At 46.2% G+C, this 26,948-nt stretch overlaps 1 long non-coding RNA gene across 5 annotated transcripts in view; it reads right to left on the bottom strand.

Moving 5' to 3' along the window:
* Window positions 1-26,948, bottom strand: part of LOC309636271 — an 868,657-nt gene that overhangs the window by 354,749 nt on the left and 486,960 nt on the right. For 2 of the 5 annotated variants that reach the window (XR_014249351.1, XR_014249352.1), the window contains one exon: window positions 9,745-9,811. The exons of 2 other annotated variants lie outside the window; for them this stretch is intronic. This is a non-coding gene — a long non-coding RNA (uncharacterized lncRNA). Of the gene's footprint in view, window positions 1-9,744; window positions 9,812-9,891; window positions 9,962-26,948 lie in introns of those variants that run through there. One more of the 5 variants, XR_014249353.1, reaches the window with a different exon arrangement.

Below are 26,948 nucleotides of genomic sequence, written 5' to 3'. Positions count from 1 at the left end.
AATGCTCCATGATCCCTGTCAGCACAACGTTCCATGACAATTGTCATCACAATGCTCCATGACACCTGTCATCACAATGTTGCCTGCCCATGTCATCAAAATGCTCCATGTCCCCTGTAATCACAATGTTCCATTACACCTGTCTTCACAATGTTCCCTGCCCATGTCATCACAATGCTCCATTACCAATGTAATCAAAATGTTCGCCTGCCCTTGTCATCAAAATGCTCCATGGCCCCTTTAATCACAATGCTCCATGAACCCTGTCATCCCAATGTTCCATGACAGTTGTCATCACAATGCTCCATGACCCTGTAATCACAATGCTCCATGCCCTTGTCATCACAATGCTCCAGAACTCTTGTCATCATAATGATGAATGCTCGTGTCATCACAAAGCTCCATGATACTTGTCATCACAATGTTCCATGGCCTTCTCATTACAATACTCCATGGCCCCTGTCATCACCGTGCTCCATGATACCTTTTATCACAATTCTAGATGACCACTGTCATCACAATGCCCCAAGACACATGTCATCACAATTCGCCATGGCCCTTGCCATCACAATGCTCCATGACCCGTGTCATCACAATGGTCCAGGACACTTGTCATCACAATGATCCATGACCACTTACATCACAATGCTCCTTGACTCCTGTCATCACAATGCTCCATAGCCTATGCATTCGCAATGCTACATGGTCCCTGTAATCACATTGCTCCATGATCCATTTCATCACAATGCTCTATGACCACTGTCATCACACTGCTCCATGGCCTATGCATTCAAAATGCTCCATGGCCCCTGTAATCACATTGCTCCATGATCCCTTTCATCACAATGTTCTATGACCACTCTCATCACAATACCCCATGACGCCTATCATCATAATGCTCCAAGGCCCGTCTCATCACAATGATCCATGAACCCTGTCATCACAATGTTCCATGACACTTGTCAGCACAGTGCTCCATGAACCCCTGTCATCACAATATTCACTGCCCATGTAATCACAATGCTCCTGGTCCCCTGTAATCACAGTGCTCCATACCCTTTTCATCACAATGCTCCAGAACTCTTGTCATCATAATGCTCCATGCCCGTGTCATCACAATGCTTGAAGAACCTTGTCATCACAATGCTCCATGAACCGTGTCATCACAAGGTTCCAGGACCCTTGTCATCACAATGATCCATGACCCCTGTCAACTCAATGCTCCATGATCTTTGTATTCACAATGCTCCATGGCCCCTATAATTGCGGTGATCCATGACCCCTGTCATCACAATGCTCCCTGGTATATTTCATCACAATTCTAGATGACCACTGTCATCACAGTGCCTCACGGCCCCTGTCGTCAGAGTCCTCCATGATACCTTTCATTACAATACTACATGACCACTGTCATTACAATGCCCCATGACACCTGTCATCACAATTCGCCATGGCACTTGTCATCACAATGCTCCATGAACCATGTCATCACAATGTTCATGGACACTTGTCATCACAATGCTCCATGACAACTTACATCACAATGCTCCTTGATCCCTGTCATTTCATTGCTCCATGGCCTATGCATTCACAATGCTCCATGGCTCCTGTAAGCACATTGCTCCATGATCCCTTTCATCACAATGCTCCAAGACCGCTGTCATCACAATGCCCCATGACGCCTATCATCATAGTGCTCCAAGGCCCCTCTCATCACAATGCTCCATGATTCCTGTCATCACAATGTTCCATGACACTAGTCATCACAGTGCTCCATGACCCCTGTCATCACAATATTCACTGCCCATGTAATCACAATGCTCCTGGTCCCCTGTAATCATAGTGCTCCATACCCTTGTCATCACAATGCTCCAGAACTCTTGTCATCATAATGCTCCATGCCCGTGTCATCACAATGCTTGAAGAACCTTGTCATCACAATGCTCCATGAACCGTGTCATCACAAGGTTCCAGGACCCTTGTCATCACAATGATCCGTGACCCCTGTCATCTCAATGCTCCATGATCTTTGTATTCACAATGCTCCATGGCCTCTATAATTGCGGTGATCCATGACCCCTGTCATCACAATGCTCCCTGGTATATTTCATCACAATTCTAGATGACCACTGTCATCACAGTGCTCCACGGCCCCTGTCAGCAGAGTCCTCCCTGATGCCTTTCATCACAATTCTATATGACCGCTCTCATCACAATTCCACATGACACCTGTCATCACAATGCTCCATGAACCATGTCATCACAATGTTCATGGACAATAGTCATCACAATGCTCCATGACAACTTACATCACAATGCTCCTTGACCCCTGTCATTCCATTGCTCCATGGCCTATGCATTCACAATGCTCCATGGCTCCTGTAATCACATTGCTCCATGATCCCTTTCATCACAATGCTCCAAGACCGCTGTCATCACAATGCCCCATAACGCCTATCATCATAATGCTCCAAGGCCCCTCTCATCACAATGCTCCATGATCCCTGTCATCACAATGTTACATGACACTAGTCATCACAGTGCTCCATGACCCCTGTCATCACAATATTCACTGCCCATGTAATCACAATGGTCCTGGTCCCCTGTAATCACAAAGCTCCATACCCTTGTCATCACAATGCTCCAGAACTCTTGTCATCATAATGCTCCATTCCCGTGTCATCACAGTGCTCCATGACCACTTTCATCACAATGCTCCTTGACCCCTGTCATCACAATGCTCTATGACCACTGTCATCACAATGCCACATGACACCTGTCATCACAATGCTCTATAGCCCCTGTCAGCACAATGTTCCATGACAGGTATCATCACAATGATCCATGACTGCTGTCATCACAATGTTCCCTGCCCTTGTCATTCTCAATGCTCCCTGGCCCCTGTCATCACAATGATCCATGCTCATATCATCACAATGCTCCATTACCCATGTCATCGTAGTGATCCATGACCCCTTTCATCACAATGCTCCATGACCCCAGTCATCACAATGCTCCATAGCCCTTGTCATCACAATGCTCCATTAGCCCTGTCATCACAATGTTCCATGACTCTTGTCATCAAAATGCCTCATGATCCATTTAATCACAATGCTCCATGACTCCTTTCAACACATCCTCCATGATACTTGTCATTACACTGCCCCATGACCTTTTTCAGAACAATGCTCCATGATACCAGTCATCACAATGCTCCATGACCATTGTCGTCACAATGCTCCGTACCCCTTTCAACACAATGCTCCATGACAACTGTCATCACAATGCTCCATGGCCTTTGTCATCACAATTATACATGGCCCCTGTGATCACAGTGCTCCATGACCCCTTTCATCACAATGCTCCATGACCACTGTCATCACAATGCCCCATGACCCCTGTCATCACAATGCTCCATGGCCCCTGTCATTACAATGCTCCATGACCACTGTCATCACAATGTTCCATGATCGCTGTAATCACAATGACCCATGACACCTTTCCTCAGAAGGCTTCAGTACGCCTGTCATCACAATGCTCCAATGACCGTCTCATCACAATGCTCCATGATCCCTGTCAGCACAACGTTCCATGACAATTGTCATCACAATGCTCCATGACACCTGTCATCACAATGTTGCCTGCCCATGTCATCAAAATGCTCCATGTCCCCTGTAATCACAATGTTCCATTACACCTGTCTTCACAATGTTCCCTGCCCATGTCATCACAATGCTCCATTACCAATGTAATCAAAATGTTCGCCTGCCCTTGTCATCAAAATGCTCCATGGCCCCTTTAATCACAATGCTCCATGAACCCTGTCATCCCAATGTTCCATGACAGTTGTCATCACAATGCTCCATGACCCTGTAATCACAATGCTCCATGCCCTTGTCATCACAATGCTCCAGAACTCTTGTCATCATAATGATGAATGCTCGTGTCATCACAAAGCTCCATGATACTTGTCATCACAATGTTCCATGGCCTTCTCATTACAATACTCCATGGCCCCTGTCATCACCGTGCTCCATGATACCTTTTATCACAATTCTAGATGACCACTGTCATCACAATGCCCCAAGACACATGTCATCACAATTCGCCATGGCCCTTGCCATCACAATGCTCCATGACCCGTGTCATCACAATGGTCCAGGACACTTGTCATCACAATGATCCATGACCACTTACATCACAATGCTCCTTGACTCCTGTCATCACAATGCTCCATAGCCTATGCATTCGCAATGCTACATGGTCCCTGTAATCACATTGCTCCATGATCCATTTCATCACAATGCTCTATGACCACTGTCATCACACTGCTCCATGGCCTATGCATTCAAAATGCTCCATGGCCCCTGTAATCACATTGCTCCATGATCCCTTTCATCACAATGTTCTATGACCACTCTCATCACAATACCCCATGACGCCTATCATCATAATGCTCCAAGGCCCGTCTCATCACAATGCTCCATGAACCCTGTCATCACAATGTTCCATGACACTTGTCAGCACAGTGCTCCATGAACCCCTGTCATCACAATATTCACTGCCCATGTAATCACAATGCTCCTGGTCCCCTGTAATCACAGTGCTCCATACCCTTTTCATCACAATGCTCCAGAACTCTTGTCATCATAATGCTCCATACCCGTGTCATCACAATGCTTGAAGAACCTTGTCATCACAATGCTCCATGAACCGTGTCATCACAAGGTTCCAGGACCCTTGTCATCACAATGATCCATGACCCCTGTCATCTCAATGCTCCATGATCTTTGTATTCACAATGCTCCATGGCCCCTATAATTGCGGTGATCCATGACCCCTGTCATCACATTGCTCCCTGGTATATTTCATCACAATTCTAGATGACCACTGTCATCACAGTGCCTCACGGCCCCTGTCGTCAGAATCCTCCATGATACCTTTCATTACAATTCTACATGACCACTGTCATCACAATGCCCCATGACACCTGTCATCACAATTCGCCATGGCACTTGTCATCACAATGCTCCATGAACCATGTCATCACAATGTTCATGGACACTTGTCATCACAATGCTCCATGACAACTTACATCACAATGCTCCTTGACCCCTGTCATTTCATTGCTCCATGGCCTATGCATTCACAATGCTCCATGGCTCCTGTAAGCACATTGCTCCATGATCCCTTTCATCACAATGCTCCAAGACCGCTGTCATCACAATGCCCCATGACGCCTATCATCATAGTGCTCCAAGGCCCCTCTCATCACAATGCTCCATGATTCCTGTCATCACAATGTTCCATGACACTAGTCATCACAGTGCTCCATGACCCCTGTCATCACAATATTCACTGCCCATGTAATCACAATGCTCCTGGTCCCCTGTAATCATAGTGCTCCATACCCTTGTCATCACAATGCTCCAGAACTCTTGTCATCATAATGCTCCATGCCCGTGTCATCACAATGCTTGAAGAACCTTGTCATCACAATGCTCCATGAACCGTGTCATCACAAGGTTCCAGGACCCTTGTCATCACAATGATCCGTGACCCCTGTCATCTCAATGCTCCATGATCTTTGTATTCACAATGCTCCATGGCCTCTATAATTGCGGTGATCCATGACCCCTGTCATCACAATGCTCCCTGGTATATTTCATCACAATTCTAGATGACCACTGTCATCACAGTGCTCCACGGCCCCTGTCAGTAGAGTCCTCCCTGATACCTTTCATCACAATTCTATATGACCGCTCTCATCACAATTCCACATGACACCTGTCATCACAATGCTCCATGAACCATGTCATCACAATGTTCATGGACAATAGTCATCACAATGCTCCATGACAACTTACATCACAATGCTCCTTGACCCCTGTCATTCCATTGCTCCATGGCCTATGCATTCACAATGCTCCATGGCTCCTGTAATCACATTGCTCCATGATCCCTTTCATCACAATGCTCCAAGACCGCTGTCATCACAATGCCCCATAACGCCTATCATCATACTGCTCCAAGGCCCCTCTCATCACAATGCTCCATGATCCCTGTCATCACAATGTTCCATGACACTAGTCATCACAGTGCTCCATGACCCCTGTCATCACAATATTCACTGCCCATGTAATCACAATGCTCCTGGTCCCCTGTAATCACAATGCTCCATACCCTTGTCATCACAATGCTCCAGAACTCTTGTCATCATAATGCTCCATTCCCGTGTCATCACAGTGCTCCATGACCACTTTCATCACAATGCTCCTTGACCCCTGTCATCACAATGCTCTATGACCACTGTCAACACAATGCCACATGACACCTGTCATCACAATGCTCTATAGCCCCTGTCAGCACAATGTTCCATGACAGGTATCATCACAATGATCCATGACTACTGTCATCACAATGTTCCCTGCCCTTGTCATTCTCAATGCTCCCTGGCCCCTGTCATCACAATGATCCATGCTCATATCATCACAATGCTCCATTACCCATGTCATCGTAGTGATCCATGACCCCTTTCATCACAATGCTCCATGACCCCAGTCATCACAATGCTCCATAGCCCTTGTCATCACAATGCTCCATTAGCCCTGTCATCACAATGTTCCATGACTCTTGTCATCAAAATGCCTCATGATCCATTTAATCACAATGCTCCATGACTCCTTTCAACACATCCTCCATGATACTTGTCATTACACTGCCCCATGACCTTTTTCAGAACAATGCTCCATGATACCAGTCATCACAATGCTCCATGACCATTGTCGTCACAATGCTCCATGCCCCTTTCAACACAATGCTCCATGACAACTGTCATCACAATGCTCCATGGCCTTTGTCATCACAATTATACATGGCCCCTGTGATCACAGTGCTCCATGACCCCTTTCATCACAATGCTCCATGACCACTGTCATCACAATGCCCCGTGACCCCTGTCATCACAATGCTCCATGGCCCCTGTCATTACAATGCTCCATGACCACTGTCATCACAATGTTCCATGATCGCTGTAATCACAATGACCCATGACACCTTTCCTCAGAAGGCTCCAGTACGCCTGTCATCACAATGCTCCAATGACCGTCTCATCACAATGCTCCATGATCCCTGTCAGCACAACGTTCCATGACAATTGTCATCACAATGCTCCATGACACCTGTCATCACAATGTTGCCTGCCCATGTCATCAAAATGCTCCATGTCCCCTGTAATCACAATGTTCCATTACACCTGTCTTCACAATGTTCCCTGCCCATGTCATCACAATGCTCCATTACCAATGTAATCAAAATGTTCGCCTGCCCTTGTCATCAAAATGCTCCATGGCCCCTTTAATCACAATGCTCCATGAACCCTGTCATCACAATGTTCCATGACAGTTGTCATCACAATGCTCCATGACCCTGTAATCACAATGCTCCATGCCCTTGTCATCACAATGCTCCAGAACTCTTGTCATCATAATGATGAATGCTCGTGTCATCACAAAGCTCCATGATACTTGTCATCACAATGTTCCATGGCCTTGTCATTACAATACTCCATGGCCCCTGTCATCACAGTGCTCCATGATACCTTTTATCACAATTCTAGATGACCACTGTCATCACAATGCCCCAAGACACATGTCATCACAATTCGCCATGGCCCTTGCCATCACAATGCTCCATGACCCGTGTCATCACAATGGTCCAGGACACTTGTCATCACAATGATCCATGACCACTTACATCACAATGCTCCTTGACTCCTGTCATCACAATGCTCCATAGCCTATGCATTCGCAATGCTACATGGTCCCTGTAATCACATTGCTCCATGATCCATTTCATCACAATGCTCTATGACCCCTGTCATTACAATGCCACATTATACCTGTCATCACAATGCTCCATGGCCCCTGTCAGCACAATGTTCCATGACAGATGTCATCACTCTCCTCCATGGTCCCTGTAATCACAATGCTCCATTCCCTTGTCAACGCAATGCTCCAGAACTCTTGTCATCATAATGCTCCATGCCCGTCTCCTCACAATTCTCCATGACACTTTTCATTAAAATGCTCCATGGCCTTTATCATCACAATGCTCCATGGCCACTATTATCACAGTGATCCATGGAACCTTTCATCACAATGCTAGATAACCTCTGTCATCACAATGCCCGAGGACACCTGTCATCAGAATTGGCCATGGCCCTTGTCATCACAATGCTCCATGCCCTTGTCACCACAATGCTCCAGAACTCTGGGCATCATAATGCTCCATGCCCGTCTCATCACAATGCTCCATGACACTTGTCATCAAAATGCTCCATGGCCTTTGTCATCACAATGCTCCATGGCCCCTGTTATCATAGTGCTCCATGTTACCTTTCATCACAATTCTAGATGACCACTGTCATCAAAAGGCCCCATGACACCTGTCATCACAATTCGCCATGGCCCTTGTCATCACAATGCTCCATGATCCATGTCATCACAATGTTCCTGGACACTTATCATCACAATGAACTATGACCAGATTCATCACAGAGCTCCATGACCCCTGTCATCACACTGCTCCATGGCCTATGCATTCAAAATGCTCCATGGCCCCTGTAATCACATTGCTCCATGATCCATTTCATCACAATGCTCCAAGACCGCTGTCATCACAAGGCCCCATGACGCGTATCATCATAATGCTCCAAGGCCCCTCTCATCACAATACTCCATGAACCCTGTCATCACAATGTTCCATGACACTTGTCATCACAGTGCTCCATGAACCCCTGTCATCACAATATTCACTGCCCATGTAATCACAATGCTCCTGGTCTCCTGTAATCACAGTGCTCACTACCCTTTTCATCACAATGCTCCAGAACTCTTGTCATCATAATGCTCCATGCCCGTGTCATCACAATGCTTGAAGAACCTTGTCATCACAATGCTCCATGAACCGTGTCATCACAAGGTTCCAGGACCCTTGTCATCACAATGATCCATGACCCTGTCATCTCAATGCTCCATGATCTTTGTATTCACAATGCTCCCTGGCCCCTATAATTGCGGTGATCCATGACCCCTGTCATCACAATGCTCCCTGGTATATTTCATCACAATTCTAGATGACCACTGTCATCACAGTGCTCCACGGCCCCTGTCGTCAGAGTCCTCCATGATACCTTTCATTACAATTCTACATGACCACTGTCATCACAATGCTCCTTGACCCCTGTCATAACAATGCTCTATGACCACTGTCATCACAATGCCACATGACACCTGTCATCACAATGCTCTATAGCCCCTGTCAGCACAATGTTCCATGACAGGTATCATCACAATGATCCATGACTGCTGTCATCACAATGTTCCCTGCCCTTATCATTTCATTGCTCCCTGGCCCCTGTCCTCACAATGCTCCATGCTCATATCATCACAATGTTCCATTACCCATGTCATCGTAGTGATCCATGACCGCTTTCATCACAATGCTCCATGACCCCAGTCATCACAATGCTCCATAGCCCTTGTCATCACAATGCTCCATTAGCCCTGTCATCACAATGTTCCATGACTCTTGTCATCAAAATGCCTCATGATCCATTTAATCACAATGCTCCATGACTCCTTTCATCACATCCTCCATGACACTTGTCATTTCACTGCCCCATGACCTTTTTCAGAACAATGCTCCATGATACCAGTCATCACAATGCTCCATGACACCTGTCATCACAATTCTCCATGGCACTTGTCATCACAATGCTCCATGAACCATGTCATCACAATGCTCCATGCTCATATCATCACAATGCTCCATTACCCATGTCATCGTAGTGATCCATGACCCCTTTCATCACAATGCTCCATGACCCCAGTCATCACAATGCTCCATAGCCCTTGTCATCACAATGCTCCACTAGCCCTGTCATCACCATGTTCCATGTCTCTTGTCATCAAAATGCCTCATGATCCATTTAATCACAATGCTCCATGACTCCTTTCATCACATCCTCCATGATACTTGTCATTACACTGCCCCATGACCTCTTTCAGAACAATGCTCCATGATACCAGTCATCACAATGCTCCATGACCATTGTCGTCACAATGCTCCATGCCCATTTCAACACAATGCTCCATGACAACTGTCATCACAATGCTCCATGGTCTTTGTCATCACAATTATACATGGCCCCTGTGATCACAGTGCTCCATGACCCCTTTCATCACAATGCTCCATGACCACTGTCATCACAATGCCCCATGACCCCTGTCATCACAATGCTCCATGGCCCCTGTCATTACAATGCTCCATGACCACTGTCATCACAATGTTCCATGATCGCTGTAATCACAATGACTCATGACACCTTTCCTCAGAAGGCTCCAGTACGCCTGTCATCACAATGCTCCAATGACCGTCTCATCACAATGCTCCATGATCCCTGTCAGCACAACGTTCCATGACAATTGTCATCCCAATGGTCCATGACACCTGTCATCACAATGTTGCCTGCCCATGTCATCAAAATGCTCCATGTCCCCTGTAATCACAATGTTCCATTACACCTGTCTTCACAATGTTCCCTGCCCATGTCATCACAATGCTCCATTACCAATGTAATCAAAATGTTCGCCTGCCCTTGTCATCAAAATGCTCCATGGCCCCTTTAATCACAATGCTCCATGAACCCTGTCATCACAATGTTCCATAACAGTTGTCATCACAATGCTCCATGACCCTGTAATCACAATGCTCCATGCCCTTGTCATCACAATGCCCCAGAACTCTTATCATCATAATGATGAATGCTCGTGTCATCACAAAGCTCCATGATACTTGTCATCACAATGTTCCATGGCCTTGTCATTACAATACTCCATGGCCCCTGTCATCACAGTGCTCCATGATACATTTTATCACAATTCTAGATGACCACTGTCATCACAATGCCCCAAGACACATGTCATCACAATTCGCCATGGCCCTTGCCATCACAATGCTCCATGACCCGTGTCATCACAATGATCCAGGACACTTGTCATCACAATGCTCCATGACCCCTGTCATCACACTGCTCCATGGCCTATGCATTCAAAATGCTCCATGGCCCCTGTAATCACATTGCTCCATGATCCCTTTCATCACAATGTTCTATGACCACTCTCATCTCAATACCCCATGACGCCTATCATCATAATGCTCCAAGGCCCCTCTCATCACAATGCTCCATGAACCCTGTCATCACAATGTTCCATGTCACTTGTCATCATAGTGCTCCATGAACCCCTGTCATCACAATATTCACTGCCCATGTAATCACAATGCTCCTGGTCCCCTGTAATCACAGTGCTCCATACCCTTTTCATCACAATGCTCCAGAACTCTTGTCATCATAATGCTCCATGCCCGTGTCATCACAATGCTTGAAGAACCTTGTCATCACAATGCTCCATGAACCGTGTCATCACAAGGTTCCAGGACCCTTGTCATCACAATGATCCATGACCCCTGTCATCTCAATGCTCCATGATCTTTGTATTCACAATGCTCCATGGCCCCTATAATTGCGGTGATCCATGACCCCTGTCATCACAATGCTCCCTGGTATATTTCATCACAATTCTAGATGACCACTGTCATCACAGTGCTCCACGGCCCCTGTCGTCAGAGTCCTCCATGATACCTTTCATTAAAATTCTACATGACCACTGTCATCACAATGCCCCATGACACCTGTCATCACAATTCGCCATGGCACTTGTCATCACAATGCTCCATGAACCATGTCATCACAATGTTCATGGACACTTGTCATCACAATGCTCCATGACAACTTACATCACAATGCTCCTTGACCCCTGTCATTTCATTGCTCCATGGCCTATGCATTCACAATGCTCCATGGCTCCTGTAAGCACATTGCTCCATGATCCCTTTCATCACAATGCTCCAAGACCGCTGTCATCACAATGCCCCATGACGCCTATCATCATAATGCTCTAAGGCCCCTCTCATCACAATGCTCCATGATCCCTGTAATCACAATGTTCCATGACACTAGTCATCACAGTGCTCCATGACTCCTGTCATCACAATATTCACTGCCCATGTAATCACAATGCTCCTGGTCCCCTGTAATCATAGTGATCCATACCCTTGTCATCACAATGCTCCAGAAATCTTGTCATCATAATGCTCCATGCCCGTGTCATCACAATGCTTGAAGAACCTTGTCATCACAATGCTCCAAGAACCGTGTCATCACAAGGTTCCAGGACCCTTGTCATCACAATGATCCGTGACCCCTGTCTTCTCAATGCTCCATGATCTTTGTATTCACAATGCTCCATGGCCCCTAAAATTGCGTTGATCCATGACCCCTGTCATCACAATGCTCCCTGGTATATTTCATCACAATTCTAGATGACCACTGTCATCACAATGCTCCACGGCCCCTGTCATCAGAGTCCTCCCTGATACCTTTCATCACAATTCTATATGACCGCTCTCCTCACAATTCCACATGACACCTGTCATCACAATGCTCCATGAACCATGTCATCACAATGTTCATGGACAATAGTCATCACAATGCTCCATGACAACTTACATCACAATGCTCCTTGACCCCTGTCATTTCATTGCTCCATGGCCTATGCATTCACAATGCTCCATGGCTCCTGTAATCACATTGCTCCATGATCCCTTTCATCACAATGCTCCAAGACCGCTGTCATCACAATGCCCCATGACGCCTATTATCATAATGCTCCAAGGCCCCTCTCATCACAGTGCTCCATGACCCCTGTCATCACAATATTCACTGCCCATGTAATCACAATGCTCCTGGTCCCCTGTAATCACAATGCTCCATACCATTGTCATCACAATGCTCCAGAACTCTTCTCATCATAATGCTCCATTCCCGTGTCATCACAGTGCTCCATGACCACTGTCATCACAATGCCACATGACACCTGTCATCACAATGCTCTATAGCCGCTGTCAGCACAATGTTCCATGACAGGTATCATCACAATGATCCATGACTGCTGTCATCACAATATTCCCTGCCCTTGTCATTCTCAATGCTCCCTGGCCCCTGTCATCACAATGCTCCATGCTCATATCATCACAATGCTCCATTACCCATGTCATCGATGTGATCCATGACCCCTTTCATCACAATGCTCCATGACCCCAGTCATCACAATGCTCCATAGCCCTTGTCATCACAATGCTCCATTAGCCCTGTCATCACAATGTTCCATGACTCTTGTCATCAAAATGCCTCATGATCCATTGAATCACAGTGCTCCATGACTCCTTTCATCACATCCTCCATGATACTTGTCATTACACTGCCCCATGACCTTTTTCAGAACAATGCTCCATGATACCAGTCATCACAATGCTCCATGACCATTGTAGTCACAATGCTCCATGCCCCTTTCAACACAATGCTCCATGACAACTGTCATCACAATGCTCCATGGCCTTTGTCATCACAATTATACATGGCCCCTGTTATCACAGTGCTCCATGACCCCTTTCATCACAATGCTCCATGACCACTGTCATCACAATGCTCCATGGCCCCTGTCATTACAATGCTCCATGACCACTGTCATCACAATGTTCCATGATCGCTGTAATCACAATGACCCATGACACCTTTCCTCAGAAGGCTCCAGTACGCCTGTGATCACAATGCTCCAATGACCGTCTCATCACAATGCTGCATGATCCCTGTCAGCACAACGTTCCATGACAATTGTCATCACAATGCACCATGACACCTGTCATCACAATGTTGCCTGCCCATGTCATCAAAATGCTCCATGTCCCCTGTAATCACAATGTTCCATTACACCTGTCTTCACAATGTTCCCTGCCCATGTCATCACAATGCTCCATTACCAATGTAATCAAAATATTCGCCTGCCCTTGTCATCAAAATGCTCCATGGCCCCTTTAATCACAATGCTCCATGAACCCTGTCATCACAATGTTCCATGACAGTTGTCATCACAATGCTCCATGACCCTGTAATCACAATGCTCCATGCCCTTGTCATCACAATGCTCCAGAACTCTTGTCATCATAATGATGAATGCTCGTGTCATCACAAAGCTCCATGATACTTGTCATCACAATGTTCCATGGCCTTGTCATTACAATACTCCATGGCCCCTGTCATCACCGTGCTCCATGATACCTTTTATCACAATTCTAGATGACCACTGTCATCACAATGCCCCAAGACACATGTCATCACAATTCGCCATGGCCCTTGCCATCACAATGCTCCATGACCCGTGTCATCACTGTGGTCCAGGACACTTGTCATCACAATGATCCATGACCACTTACATCACAATGCTCCTTGACTCCTGTCATCACAATGCTCCATAGCCTATGCATTCGCAATGCTACATGGTCCCTGTAATCACATTGCTCCATGATCCATTTTATCACAATGCTCTATGACCACTGTCATTACAATGCCACATTATACCTGTCATCACGATGCTCCATGGCCCCTGTCAGCCCAATATTCCATGACAGATGTCATCACTATCCTCCATGGTCCCTGTAATCACAATGCTCCATTCCCTTGTCAACACAATGCTCCAGAACTCTTGTCATCATAATGCTCCATGCCCGTCTCATCACAATTCTCCATGACACTTTTCATTAAAATGCTCCATGGTCTTTATCATCACAATGCTCCATGGCCCTTGTTATCACATTGATCCATTGTACGTTTCATCACAATGCTAGATAACCTCTGTCATCACAATGCCCGATGACACCTGTCATCAGAATTGGCCATGGCCCTTGTCATCACAATGCTCCATGCCCTTGTCACCACAATGCTCCAGAACTCTTGGCATCATAATGCTCCATGCCCGTCTCATCACAATGCTCCATGACACTTGTCATCAAAATGCTCCATGGCCCCTGTTATCACAGTGCTCCATGTTACCTTTCCTCACAATTCTCGATGACCACTGTCATCACAATGCTCCTTGACCCCTGTCATTTCATTGCTCCATGGCCTATGCATTCACAATGCTCCATGGCTCCTGTAATCACATTGCTCCCTGATCCCTTTCATCACAATGCTCCAAGACCGCTGTCATCACAATGCCCCATGATGCCTATCATCATAATGCTCCAAGGCCACTCTTATCACAATGCTCCATGATCCCTGTCCTCCCAATGTTCCATGACTCTAGTCATCACAGTGCTCCATGACCCCTGTCATCACAATATTCACTGCCCATGTAATCACAATGCTCCTGGTCCCCTGTAATCACAATGCTCCATACCCTTGTCATCACAATGCTCCAGAACTCTTGTCATCATAATTCTCCATGCCCGTGTCATCACGGTGCTCCATGACCACTTTCATCACAATGCTCCTTGACCCCTGTCATCACAATGCTCTATGACCACTGTCATCACAATGCCACATGACACCTGTCATCACAATGCTCCATAGCCCCTGTCAGCACAATGTTCCATGACAGGTATCATCACAATGATCCATGACTGCTGTCATCACAATGTTCCCTGCCCTTGTCATTCTCAATGCTCCCTGGCCCCTGTCATCACAATGATCCATGCTCATATCATCACAATGCTCCATTACCCATGTCATCGTAGTGATCCATGACCCCTTTCATCACAATGCTCCATGACCCCAGTCATCACAATGCTCCATAGCCCTTGTCATCACAATGCTCCATTAGCCCTGTCATCACAATGTTCCATGACTCTTGTCATCAAAATGCCTCATGATCCATTTAATCACAATGCTCCATGACTCCTTTCATCACATCCTCCATGATACTTGTCATTACACTGCCCCATGACCTTTTTCAGAACAATGCTCCATGATACCAGTCATCACAATGCTCCATGACCATTGTCGTCACAATGCTCCATGCCCCTTTCAACACAATGCTCCATGACAACTGTCATCACAATGCTCCATGGCCTTTGTCATCACAATTATACATGGCCCCTGTGATCACAGTGCTCCATGACCCCTTTCATCACAATGCTCCATGACCACTGTCATCACAATGCCCCATGACCCCTGTCATCACAATGCTCCATGGCCCCTGTCATTACAATGCTCCATGACCACTGTCATCACAATGTTCCATGATCGCTGTAATCACAATGACCCATGACACCTTTCCTCAGAAGGCTCCAGTACGCCTGTCATCACAATGCTCCAATGACCGTCTCATCACAATGCTCCATGATCCCTGTCAGCACAACGTTACATGACAGTTGTCATCACAATGCTCCATGACACCTGTCATCACAATGTTGCCTGCCCATGTCATCAAAATGCTCCATGTCCCCTGTAATCACAATGTTCCATTACACCTGTCTTCACAATGTTCCCTGCCCATGTCATCACAATGCTCCATTACCAATGTAATCAAAATGTTCGCCTGCCCTTGTCATCAAAATGCTCCATGGCCCCTTTAATCACAATGCTCCATGAACCCTGTCATCACAAAGTCCCATGACAGTTGTCATCACAATGCTCCATGACCCTGTAATCACAATGCTCCATGCCCTTGTCATCACAATGCTCCAGAACTCTTGTCATCATAATGATGAATGCTCGTGTCATCACAAAGCTCCATGATACTTGTCATCACAATGTTCCATGGCCTTGTCATTACAATACTCCATGGCCCCTGTCATCACAGTGCTCCATGATACCTTTTATCACAATTCTAGATGACCACTGTCATCACAATGCCCCAAGACACATGTCATCACAATTCGCCATGGCCCTTGCCATCACAATGCTCCATGACCCGTGTCATCACAATGGTCCAGGACACTTGTCATCACAATGATCCATGACCACTTACATCACAATGCTCCTTGACTCCTGTCATCACAATGCTCCATAGCCTATGCATTCGCAATGCTACATGGTCCCTGTAATCACATTGCTCCATGATCCATTTCATCACAATGCTCTATGACCACTGTCATTACAATGCCACATTATACCTGTCATCACAATGCTCCATGGCCCCTGTCAGCACAATGTTCCATGACAGATGTCATCACTCTCCTCCATGGTCCCTGTAATCACAATGCTCCATTCCATTGTCAACGCAATGCTCCAGAACTCTTGTCATCATAATGCTCCATGCCCGTCTCATCACAATTCTCCATGACACTTTTCATTAAAATGCTCCATGGCCTTTATCATCACAATGCTCCATGGCCCCTGTTATCACAGTGATCCATGGTACCTTTCATCATAATGCTAGATAACCTGTGTCATCACAATGCCCGAGGACACCTGTCATCAGAATTGGCCATGGCCCTTGTCATCACAATGCTCCATGCCCTTGTCACCACAATGCTCCAGAACTCTGGGCATCATAATGCTCCATGCCCGTCTCATCACAATGCTCCATGACACTTGTCATCACAATGCTCCATAGCTCTGGTCATCGCAATGCTCCATTAGCCCTGTCATCACAATGTTCCATGACTCTTGTCATCAAAATGCCTCATGATCCATTTAATCACAATGCTCCATGACTCCTTTCATCACATCCTCCATGATACTTGTCATTACACTGCCCCATGACCTTTTTCAGAACAATGCTCCATGATACCAGTCATCACAATGCTCCATGAACATTGTCGTCACAATGCTCCATGCCCCTTTCAACACAATGCTCCATGACAACTGTCATCACAATGCTCCATGGCCTTTGTCATCACAATTATACATGGCCCCTGTGATCACAGTGCTCCATGACCACTGTCATCACAATGTTCCATGATCGCTGTAATCACAATGACTCATGACACCTTTCCTCAGAAGGCTCCAGTACGCCTGTCATCACAATGCTCCAATGACCGTCTCATCACAATGCTCCATGATCCCTGTCAGCACAACGTTCCATGACAATTGTCATCACAATGCTCCATGACACCTGTCATCACAATGTTGCCTGCCCATGTCATCAAAATGCTCCATGTCCCCTGTAATCACAATGTTCCATTACACCTGTCTTCACAATGTTCCCTGCCCATGTCATCACAATGCTCCATTACCAATGTAATCAAAATGTTCGCCTGCCCTTGTCATCAAAATGCTCCATGGCCCCTTTAATCACAATGCTCCATGAACCCTGTCATCACAATGTTCCATGACAGTTGTCATCACAATGCTCCATGACCCTGTAATCACAATGCTCCATGCCCTTGTCATCACAATGCTCCAGAACTCTTGTCATCATAATAATGAATGCTCGTGTCATCACAAAGCTCCATGATACTTGTCATCACAATGTTCCATGGCCTTGTCATTACAATACTCCATGGCCCCTGTCATCACAGTGCTCCATGATACCTTTTATCACAATTCTAGATGACCACTGTCATCACAATGCCCCAAGACACATGTCATCACAATTCGCCATGGCCCTTGCCATCACAATGCTCCATGACCCGTGTCATCACAATGGTCCAGGACACTTGTCATCACAATGATCCATGACCACTTACATCACAATGCTCCTTGACTCCTGTCATCACAATGCTCCATAGCCTATGCATTCGCAATGCTACATGGTCCCTGTCATCACATTGCTCCATGATCCATTTCATCACAATGCTCTATGACCACTGTCATTACAATGCCACATTATACCTGTCATCACTATGCTCCATGGCCCCTGTCAGCACAATGTTTCATGACAGATGTCATCACTCTCCTCCATGGTCCCTGTAATCACAATGCTCCATTCCCTTGTCAACGCAATGCTCCAGAACTCTTGTCATCATAATGCTCCATGCCCGTCTCATCACAATTCTCCATGACACTTTTCATTAAAATGCTCCATGGCCTTTATCATCACAATGCTCCATGGCCCCTGTTATCACAGTGATCCATGGTACCTTTCATCACAATGCTAGATAACCTCTGTCATCACAATGCCCGAGGACACCTGTCATCAGAATTGGCCATGGCCCTTGTCATCACAATGCTCCATGCCCTCGTCACCACAATGCTCCAGAACTCTGGGCATCATAATGCTCCATGCCCGTCTCATCACAATGCTCCATGACACTTGTCATCACAATGCTCCATAGCTCTTGTCATCACAATGCTCCATTAGCCCTGTCATCACAATGTTCCATGACTCTTGTCATCAAAATGCCTCATGATCCATTTAATCACAATGCTCCATGACTCCTTTCATCACATCCTCCATGATACTTGTCATTACACTGCCCCATGACCTTTTTCAGAACAATGCTCCATGATACCAGTCATCACAATGCTCCATGACCATTGTCGTCACAATGCTCCATGCCCCTTTCAACACAATGCTCCATGACAACTGTCATCACAATGCTCCATGGCCTTTGTCATCACAATTATACATGGCCCCTGTGATCACAGTGCTCCATGACCACTGTCATCACAATATTCACTGCCCATGTAATCACAATGGTCCTGGTCCCCTGTAATCACAATGCTCCATACCCTTGTCATCACAATGCTCCAGAACTCTTGTCATCATAATGCTCCATTCCCGTGTCATCACAGTGCTCCATGACCACTTTCATCACAATGCTCCTTGACCCCTGTCATCACAATGCTCTATGACCACTGTCATCACAATGCCACATGACACCTGTCATCACAATGCTCTATAGCCCCTGTCAGCACAATGTTCCATGACAGGTATCATCACAATGATCCATGACTGCTGTCATCACAATGTTCCCTGCCCTTGTCATTCTCAATGCTCCCTGGCCCCTGTCATCACAATGATCCATGCTCATATCATCACAATGCTCCATTACCCATGTCATCGTAGTGATCCATGACCCCTTTCATCACAATGCTCCATGACCCCAGTCATCACAATGCTCCATAGCCCTTGTCATCACAATGCTCCATTAGCCCTGTCATCACAATGTTCCATGACTCTTGTCATCAAAATGCCTCATGATCCATTTAATCACAATGCTCCATGACTCCTTTCATCACATCCTCCATGATACTTGTCATTACACTGCCCCATGACCTTTTTCAGAACAACGCTTCATGATACCAGTCATCACAATGCTCCATGACCATTGTCGTCACAATGCTCCATGCCCCTTTCAACACAATGCTCCATGACAACTGTCATCACAATGCTCCATGGCCTTTGTCATCACAATTATACATGGCCCCTGTGATCACAGTGCTCCATGACCCCTTTCATCACAATGCTCCATGACCACTGTCATCACAATGCCCCATGACCCCTGTCATCACAATGCTCCATGGCCCCTGTCATTACAATGCTCCATGACCACTGTCATCACAATGTTCCATGATCGCTGTAATCACAATGACCCATGACACCTTTCCTCAGAAGGCTCCAGTACGCCTGTCATCACAATGCTCCAATGACCGTCTCATCACAATGCTCCATGATCCCTGTCAGCACAACGTTCCATGACAATTGTCATCACAATGCTCCATGACACCTGTCATCACAATGTTGCCTGCCCATGTCATCAAAATGCTCCATGTCCCCTGTAATCACAATGTTCCATTACACCTGTCTTCACAATGTTCCCTGCCCATGTCATCACAATGCTCCATTACCAATGTAATCAAAATGTTCGCCTGCCCTTGTCATCAAAATGCTCCATGGCCCCTTTAATCACAATGCTCCATGAACCCTGTCATCCCAATGTTCCATGACAGTTGTCATCACAATGCTCCATGACCCTGTAATCACATTGCTCCATGCCCTTGTCATCACAATGCTCCAGAACTCTTGTCATCATAATGATGAATGCTCGTGTCATCACAAAGCTCCATGATACTTGTCATCACAATGTTCCATGGCCTTGTCATTACAATACTCCATGGCCCCTGTCATCACCGTGCTCCATGATACCTTTTATCACAATTCTAGATGACCACTGTCATCACAATGCCCCAAGACACATGTCATCACAATTCGCCATGGCCCTTGCCATCACAATGCTCCATGACCCGTGTCATCACAATGGTCCAGGACACTTGTCATCACAATGATCCATGACCACTTACATCACAATGCTCCTTGACTCCTGTCATCACAATGCTCCATAGCCTATGCATTCGCAATGCTACATGGTCCCTGTAATCACATTGCTCCATGATCCATTTCATCACAATGCTCTATGACCACTGTCATTACAATGCCACATTATACCTGTCATCACAATGCTCCATGGCCCCTGTCAGCCCAATATTCCATGAAAGATGTCATCACTATCCTCCATGGTCCCTGTAATCACAATGCTCCATTCCCTTGTCAACGCAATGCTCCAGAACTCTTGTCATCATAATGCTCCATGCCCGTCTCATCACAATTCTCCATGACACTTTTCATTAAAATGCTCCATGGTCTTTATCCTCACAATGCTCCATGGGCCCTGTTATCACATTGATCCATTGTACCTTTCATCACAATGCTAGATAACCTCTGTCATCACAATGCCCGATGACACCTGTCATCAGAATTGGCCATGGCCCTTGTCATCACAATGCTCCATGCCCTTGTCACCACAATGCTCCAGAACTCTTGGCATCATAATGCTTCATGTCCGTCTCATCACAATGCTCCATGACACTTGTCATCAAAATGCTCCATGGCCTTTGTCATCACAATGCTCCATGGCCCTTGTTATCACAGTGCTCCATGTTACCTTTCATCACAATTCTAGATGACCACTGTCATCACAAGGCCCCATGACACCTGTCATCACAATTCGCCATGGCCCTTGTCATCACAATGCTCCATGATCCATGTCATCACAATGTTCCTGGACACTTATCATCACAATGAACTATGACCACATTCATCACAATGCTCCATGACCCCTGTCATCACACTGCTCCATGGCCTATGCATTCAAAATGCTCCATGGCCCCTGTAATCACATTGCTCCATGATCCCTTTCATCACAATGTTCTATGACCACTCTCATCACAATACCCCATGACGCCTATCATCATAATGCTCCAAGGCCCGTCTCATCACAATGCTCCATGAACCCTGTCATCACAATGTTCCATGACACTTGTCAGCACAGTGCTCCATGAACCCCTGTCATCACAATATTCACTGCCCATGTAATCACAATGCTCCTGGTCCCCTGTAATCACAGTGCTCCATACCCTTTTCATCACAATGCTCCAGAACTCTTGTCATCATAATGCTCCATGCCCGTGTCATCACAATGCTTGAAGAACCTTGTCATCACAATGCTCCATGAACCGTGTCATCACAAGGTTCCAGGACCCTTGTCATCACAATGATCCATGACCCCTGTCATCTCAATGCTCCATGATCTTTGTATTCACAATGCTCCATGGCCCCTATAATTGCGGTGATCCATGACCCCTGTCATCACAATGCTCCCTGGTATATTTCATCACAATTCTAGATGACCACTGTCATCACAGTGCCTCACGGCCCCTGTCGTCAGAGTCCTCCATGATACCTTTCATTACAATTCTACATGACCACTGTCATCACAATGCCCCATGACACCTGTCATCACAATTCGCCATGGCACTTGTCATCACAATGCTCCATGAACCATGTCATCACAATGTTCATGGACACTTGTCATCACAATGCTCCATGACAACTTACATCACAATGCTCCTTGACCCCTGTCATTTCATTGCTCCATGGCCTATGCATTCACAATGCTCCATGGCTCCTGTAAGCACATTGCTCCATGATCCCTTTCATCACAATGCTCCAAGACCGCTGTCATCACAATGCCCCATGACGCCTATCATCATAATGCTCTAAGGCCCCTCTCATCACAATGCTCCATGATTCCTGTCATCACAATGTTCCATGACACTAGTCATCACAGTGCTCCATGACCCCTGTCATCACAATATTCACTGCCCATGTAATCACAATGCTCCTGGTCCCCTGTAATCATAGTGCTCCATACCCTTGTCATCACAATGCTCCAGAACTCTTGTCATCATAATGCTCCATTCCCGTGTCATCACAGTGCTCCTTGACCACTTTCATCACAATGCTCCTTGACCCCTGTCATCACAATGCTCTATGACCACTGTCATCACAATGCCACATGACACCTGTCATCACAATGCTCTATAGCCCCTGTCAGCACAATGTTCCATGACAGGTATCATCACAATGATCCATGACTGCTGTCATCACAATGTTCCCTGCCCTTGTCATTCTCAATGCTCCCTGGCCCCTGTCATCACGATGTTCCATGCTCATATCATCACAATGCTCCATTACCCATGTCATCGTAGTGATCCATGACCGCTTTCATCACAATGCTCCATGACCCCAGTCATCACAATGCTCCATAGCCCTTGTCATCACAATGCTCCATTAGCCCTGTCATCACAATGTTCCATGACTCTTGTCATCAAAATGCCTCATGATCCATTTAATCACAATGCTCCATGACTCCTTTCAACACATCCTCCATGATACTTGTCATTACACTGCCCCATGACCTTTTTCAGAACAATGCTCCATGATACCAGTCATCACAATGCTCCATGACCATTGTCGTCACAATGCTCCATGCCCCTTTCAACACAATGCTCCATGACAACTGTCATCACAATGCTCCATGGCCTTTGTCATCACAATTATACATGGCCCCTGTGATCACAGTGCTCCATGACCCCTTTCATCACAATGCTCCATGACCACTGTCATCACAATGCCCCATGACCCCTGTCATCACAATGCTCCATGGCCCCTGTCATTACAATGCTCCATGACCACTGTCATCACAATGTTCCATGATCGCTGTAATCACAATGACCCATGACACCTTTCCTCAGAAGGCTCCAGTACGCCTGTCATCACAATGCTCCAATGACCGTCTCATCACAATGCTCCATGATCCCTGTCAGCACAACGTTCCATGACAATTGTCATCACAATGCTCCATGACACCTGTCATCACAATGTTGCCTGCCCATGTCATCAAAATGCTCCATGTCCCCTGTAATCACAATGTTCCATTACACCTGTCTTCACAATGTTCCCTGCCCATGTCATCACAATGCTCCATTACCAATGTAATCAAAATGTTCGCCTGCCCTTGTCATCAAAATGCTCCATGGCCCCTTTAATCACAATGCTCCATGAAACCTGTCATCCCAATGTTCCATGACAGTTGTCATCACAATGCTCCATGACCCTGTAATCACAATGCTCCATGCCCTTGTCATCACAATGCTCCAGAACTCTTGTCATCATAATGATGAATGCTCGTGTCATCACAAAGCTCCATGATACTTGTCATCACAATGTTCCATGGCCTTGTCATTACAATACTCCATGGCCCCTGTCATCACCGTGCTCCATGATACCTTTTATCACAATTCTAGATGACCACTGTCATCACAATGCCCCAAGACACATGTCATCACAATTCGCCATGGCCCTTGCCATCACAATGCTCCATGACCCGTGTCATCACAATGGTCCAGGACACTTGTCATCACAATGATCCATGACCACTTACATCACAATGCTCCTTGACTCCTGTCATCACAATGATCCATAGCCTATGCATTCGCAATGCTACATGGTCCCTGTAATCACATTGCTCCATGATCCATTTCATCACAATGCTCTATGACCACTGTCATCACACTGCTCCATGGCCTATGCATTCAAAATGCTCCATGGCCCCTGTAATCACATTGCTCCATGATCCCTTTCATCACAATGTTCTATGACCACTCTCATCACAATACCCCATGACGCCTATCATCATAATGCTCCAAGGCCCCTCTCATCACAATGCTCCATGAACCCTGTCATCACAATGTTCCATGACACTTGTCAGCACAGTGCTCCATGAACCCCTGTCATCACAATATTCACTGCCCATGTAATCACAATGCTCCTGGTCCCCTGTAATCACAGTGCTCCATACCCTTTTCATCACAATGCTCCAGAACCCTTGTCATCATAATGCTCCATACCCGTGTCATCACAATGCTTGAAGAACCTTGTCATCACAATGCTCCATGAACCGTGTCATCACAAGGTTCCAGGACCCTTGTCATCACAATGATCCATGACCCCTGTCATCTCAATGCTCCATGATCTTTGTATTCACAATGCTCCATGGCCCCTATAATTGCGGTGATCCATGACCCCTGTCATCACAATGCTCCCTGGTATATTTCATCACAATTCTAGATGACCACTGTCATCACAGTGCCTCACGGCCCTTGTCGTCAGAATCCTCCATGATACCTTTCATTACAATTCTACATGACCACTGTCATCACAATGCCCCATGACACCTGTCATCACAATTCGCCATGGCACTTGTCATCACAATGCTCCATGAACCATGTCATCACAATGTTCATGGACACTTGTCATCACAATGCTCCATGACAACTTACATCACAATGCTCCTTGACCCCTGTCATTTCATTGCTCCATGGCCTATGCATTCACAATGCTCCATGGCTCCTGTAAGCACATTGCTCCATGATCCCTTTCATCACAATGCTCCAAGACCGCTGTCATCACAATGCCCCATGACGCCTATCATCATAGTGCTCCAAGGCCCCTCTCATCACAATGCTCCATGATTCCTGTCATCACAATGTTCCATGACACTAGTCATCACAGTGCTCCATGACCCCTGTCATCACAATATTCACTGCCCATGTAATCACAATGCTCCTGGTCCCCTGTAATCATAGTGCTCCATACCCTTGTCATCACAATGCTCCAGAACTCTTGTCATCATAATGCTCCATGCCCGTGTCATCACAATGCTTGAAGAACCTTGTCATCACAATGCTCCATGAACCGTGTCATCACAAGGTTCCAGGACCCTTGTCATCACAATGATCCGTGACCCCTGTCATCTCAATGCTCCATGATCTTTGTATTCACAATGCTCCATGGCCTCTATAATTGCGGTGATCCATGACCCCTGTCATCACAATGCTCCCTGGTATATTTCATCACAATTCTAGATGACCACTGTCATCACAGTGCTCCACGGCCCCTGTCAGCAGAGTCCTCCCTGATGCCTTTCATCACAATTCTATATGACCGCTCTCATCACAATTCCACATGACACCTGTCATCACAATGCTCCATGAACCATGTCATCACAATGTTCATGGACAATAGTCATCACAATGCTCCATGACAACTTACATCACAATGCTCCTTGACCCCTGTCATTTCATTGCTCCATGGCCTATGCATTCACAATGCTCCATGGCTCCTGTAATCACATTGCTCCATGATCCCTTTCATCACAATGCTCCAAGACCGCTGTCATCACAATGCCCCATAACGCCTATCATCATAATGCTCAAAGGCCCCTCTCATCACAATGCTCCATGATCCCGGTCATCACAATGTTCCATGACACTAGTCATCACAGTGCTCCATGACCCCTGTCATCACAATATTCACTGCCCATGTAATCACAATGGTCCTGGTCCCCTGTAATCACAAAGCTCCATACCCTTGTCATCACAATGCTCCAGAACTCTTGTCATCATAATGCTCCATTCCCGTGTCATCACAGTGCTCCATGACCACTTTCATCACAATGCTCCTTGACCCCTGTCATCACAATGCTCTATGACCACTGTCATCACAATGCCACATGACACCTGTCATCACAATGCTCTATAGCCCCTGTCAGCACAATGTTCCATGACAGGTATCATCACAATGATCCATGACTGCTGTCATCACAATGTTCCCTGCCCTTGTCATTCTCAATGCTCCCTGGCCCCTGTCATCACAATGATCCATGCTCATATTATCACAATGCTCCATTACCCATGTCAT

The sequence above is a fragment of the Balaenoptera borealis genome (genome assembly GCF_965194805.1).
Source record: "Balaenoptera borealis genome assembly, chromosome: 10".
Classification (NCBI taxonomy): Eukaryota; Metazoa; Chordata; class Mammalia; order Artiodactyla; family Balaenopteridae; genus Balaenoptera; species Balaenoptera borealis.
The sequence above is the reverse complement of the archived record's forward strand: the minus strand, read 5'-3'. Positions and strand labels throughout refer to the sequence as shown.